Below are 4,524 nucleotides of genomic sequence, written 5' to 3'. Positions count from 1 at the left end.
CGGCAAGATTTCATTTCTTTTGAAGGCTGCATAGTGTTCCATTGTGTGTATATATATACCACATCTTCTTTACCCATTCATCTGTTGATGGACATCTAGGCTCTTTCTGTAGTTTGGCTATTGTGGACATTGCTGCTATAAACGTTCTGGTGCACGTGCCCCTTCGGATCAGTACGTTTGTATCGTTAGGGTAAATACCCAGTAGTGCAATTGCTGGGTCGTAGGGTAGCTGTATTTTCAACTTTTTTAGGAACCTCCATGCTGTTTTTCAGAGTGGCTGCACCAGCTTGCATTCCCACCAACAGTGCAGGAGGGTTCCCCTTTCTCCGCATCCTCGCCAGCATCTGTCATTTCCTGACTTGTTCATTTTAGCCATTCTGACTTGTGTGAGGTGGTATCTCATTATGATTTTGATTTGTATTTCCCTGATGCCGAGTGATGTGGAGCACTTTAAAATTTTTTTTAAAAAAAGTAATCTCTACACCCAGCGTGGGGCTGGAACTCATAATTCCAAGATCATAAGTCGCATGTTCCACTGACTGAGCCAGCCAGGTGTCCCGAAGTCACTGTTTTTTTGATGCTCAAATTTTGTCATTTTTTGACCAATGGGAGCTCTTTAAAGTTGATTTTTGGTTTATTTTGATACATCTGATTAGTGTTTGATAGCTTCCTTGCTTATTGACAAAACAAGATGTTACAGAACCATCTTGAACACTGATTGCTCTGACCTAGGATCAGTTATTTCACCGAGGAGACTTGGCTCCTTTGGGAGAAAACACTGTTTGGACACCACTACCTGTATTTTGGGATACTTATTGTTACTGGGTTGTCATTATTTCTAGGCCTTTCCAGTGAGCAGAATTAGGAACTATGTGGTTTTTAGAAAGAGAATAATGAATCATGAGTTTATACTGATGTTTCCATTTCAAATCAAAGATTACAGGGTTTTCATTTAGTTCCTTTGATTTTTTAAAATTCATCTCTCTTTGCTATTTTTTTCATGGTATTATATGTGTGAATGTGAATGTTTAGGCATCCATGTATGTTTCAAAATCATAATACCAATATTACTGCAATGTGACTAATGAATACAATTTTCTTCAAATTTATCCTGTTTGGATTTCACTTAGCATCTTAGATCTGTAAATTCATGTCTTTACCATATTTTGGGGAAATCCAGCCACTATTCATCAGATACTCTTTATGCCTCATTTCCCTCTCTTTCTTCTCCTTCTGGAGCTCTGGTTACACTTGTATTAGATTTTTAAAGGTATTTTAAAAATTTCAGTCAAGGAATGATGCATGCTACACATTATTCTTTACATTTCTCCCACTTGGATTTTCAAAGAATACCACCATTTCAACCCCCCAGTGAACATGACACTTGTTTCTTTCTTCCCCTTCTAATCTAGTCCAGATTTTCTTGTGTTTTCTTCTGATGCTTTCTCCTGAACCTCAGGTCTGCTGTCTGTCTCCAGAGTAGCTAAAGACTCAGTCAGGAGCACTGTACATTTGGATGTCAAACTTCTCCACTGTTTCAATTCTTTACTTTTTTTTTTTTAAGATTTTATTTATTTATTTGACAGATAGAGATCACAAGTAGGCAGAGAGGCAGGCAGGGGAGGGGGTGATGGGCGAGAAGAGCAGGCTCCCTGCTGAGCAGAGTCTCATGTGGGGCTTGATCCCAGGACCCTGAGATCATGACCTGAGCCGAAGGCAGAGGCTTTAACCCACTGAGCCACCCAGGCGCCCCTGACTCTTCATGTTTTTTAAGCAGTAATTCTCTCACAGATAAAGCTTCTTTTCTCACAGATGAATAGGTCTTATTTTCTAAAGAATATGTGATTGACTTACAGGTTTTAAGGAGAATTTCAGCCAAAGCCTCAGGATCTGCATGTTCATATTTCAAAAGAATTAATCCCTGAAAAAAGGCATTCGTTGATGGTAGGTCTCCTAACTGCACTTCCCACACGCTCAGTTTTAGCCGCTCACACATCACTTGCCCAGCTCCTGATGATAACGACATTGGGCCTCCACAATTGGGGGTGAGGCTTTGCCCAGGCTCCCAAAGGCTCCCAGCGGAGATTCCACCTGGAGATCTTTCTTCTTATTTCCATATTCATTTTTGTTTGTCCCAGTGCCAGTGCTTTTGGGTGAGTTCTTGATAAGAGGTATGACAATGTCAGAAAACTCCTGGAATCTCTTTTCTTTGGTGGCCTTTAGGACATCTGCTACACAGCTGATTGCTGTGATCTTGTCTTTAAGATTCTCTTTGCAATACTCCTTCAGAGCAGCTTGGAGAATTTCACTTGTGCTGGGTTGACTGGGCACAGGCTTTTCCAGCTCTGTCCTGCAAGCTGTCACCACACAGGCAATGGCTTTTAATAGCTCTTCCTTTCCAGCCCATGTTCTTCCGGGTAGGCCTTGCAGTTATGTGGTCAATATCATTCCCAGATATGGAGGTACCAGGGACTGAGCCTGCAAAGCCTTCTGGGTAATGGCAGTCAACTCCTGCAGGTATAACTGAATGCCATCAAAGGAACTAGATACCTTTTCCTGCCACACCTTAGTTCATAAGTTATTCTCTTCTTTTTCTCATTTTTCCTTACCATCAATTTCATGCATGCCCAGAAATGCCAAAGGTGGAGCTTCTTTGGTACGTTTCTTCAGGGCTGTATTGTCCAGTAGCATCCACAGGCCACCGAGTTCCATTCATTAAGAAAAAGAAAACCGTTTACTATCTGTACTTCTGATTTGATCATTCCTGTTAAACTGTCTTCAAGCCTACTGATTTTTTTCTCTGTGACTTTCTAGTGTTCGTATTTTCCCTTATGAGCGGGTCATATTTTTTTCTGGCTGGCATGCTTTCTGTTGTATATTCTGCAATTGTTCCCGTGTGTGCACATGATGCGTGTCTTCTTTTCCTGGATAGTTTTAGGATTTTCCTATTATAGCTGGTTTTCAGTGATTAGATTTTGATGTGCTTTGGTCTGGTTTTCATTGTATGTATCCTGTTTCAGATTCTTTGGGCTTTTCTTTTTTTTTAAGATTTTATTTATTTATTTGACAGAGAGAGAGAAAGAGAGTGAGCGCACGAGCACGGGGAGCGGCAGAAGGAGAAGCAGGCTCCCTGCTGAGCAGGGACCCTGATGTGGGGCTCCATCCCTGTACCCTGGGATCATGACCTGAGCCGAAGGCAGACGCCCAACCAACAGAGCTACCCAGGTGTCCCGTCTCTGTCATTTCTGAGTCTGTGTCTATTTCTATTATTTTCCTGCCACTTGGCATGTCTGGTATTTTTTGATGAATTGCCTGACATTGGGATTTTTATGTTGTTGAGTGCTAGATTTTGTGTATTCTTTAAAAGTGTTTTGGACTTTGTTCTGTCATGCAGTTAATTGGCTTGTGTATCAGCTCAATCTTTTCAAGGCTTGTTGTTTTTTTTTCTTTTTAAATGTATTTGAGTACAGTTGGCACACAATGTTGTATTAGTTTCGAGTGTACAGCACAATGATTCAGCTTCTCTATACGTTATGCCATGCTCACCGCAAGTGTGGCTGCCATCTGTCACCACACAATGCTATTACAGTACCATTCACTGTATTCCTGTGCTGTGCCTTTCATTCCTGTGACTTATTTATTCTGTAACTGGAAGCTTCTATCTCCCCTTCACCCATTTTGCCCATCTTCCCATTCTTCTCCCCTCTGGTCAAGGCTTGTTTTTAAGTTTTGTTAGACTTAAAAATAGCATTTGTCCTAGGGCTAATTTACCTTTACTATGAAAGGGCTATCTCTATAGAGTCTCTCTGCTTGTTCTCAAAAAGTTCAGTGATGACTCTTTGATTTGGATTTTCAGAAATTAAAATGATTCTCCAACCTGTATGAAGTCTGGAAATTCTTCAGCCTTTAGTTACTGGTCATTCTTCTTGTTTCTCCCAGTGTAGAATTCTGAAGCTATGGGTTTTTTGGTTTGTTTTTGTTTTTGTGTTTGTTTTTTGATGTAATTCCCTCTTCCAACTGCTTCAAACCTCTCAGAACTCTGATCTTTGTCTCTTTAAGTCAGCAAGCCCTCCATACCCTGCTTGTATCTGCCTAACCCCATTCTCCACTGTGGTCTACAGAGTGCCTCCCTGGAAGAAATCTAGGATAATTGTGGGACTTTTTTTTTAACATTTATTTATTTATTTGATAGAGAGAGACATAGTGAGAGAGGGAACACAAGCAGGGGGAGTGGGAGAGGGAGAAGCAGGCTTCTCGCTGGGCAGGGAGCCTGATGTGGGGCTTGATCTCAGAACCCCAGGATTATGACCTGAGCCAAAGGCAGCCCCTCAACAACTGAGCCACCCACATGCCCCATAATTGTGGGACTTTACTTCGTATCCCTTCTCTCTTTTGGCAGGGATCTCACAGTATTGTTCTGCCTATCGACTAGTGACTAAACCCTTTGTTTCATTTATTTTGCGCAACTTGCTGCATGTTCACAGCAAGAGCACTACTTTAGTCCTAGTTATTCCATCATAGATG

General features: G+C 41.4%; 1 pseudogene; it reads right to left on the bottom strand.

Annotated features, from left to right (window-relative positions):
• Window positions 1-1,408: 1,408 nt before the first annotated feature.
• LOC116857404 lies at window positions 1,409-2,712 on the bottom strand (annotated as a pseudogene).
• Between the last annotated feature and the right edge of the window lie 1,812 nt (window positions 2,713-4,524).

Source organism: Lontra canadensis, unplaced genomic scaffold (assembly GCF_010015895.1).
Source record: "Lontra canadensis isolate GAN:19392208 unplaced genomic scaffold, GSC_riverotter_1.0 scaffold123, whole genome shotgun sequence".
Taxonomy (NCBI): Eukaryota; Metazoa; Chordata; class Mammalia; order Carnivora; family Mustelidae; genus Lontra; species Lontra canadensis.
The sequence above is the reverse complement of the archived record's forward strand: the minus strand, read 5'-3'. Positions and strand labels throughout refer to the sequence as shown.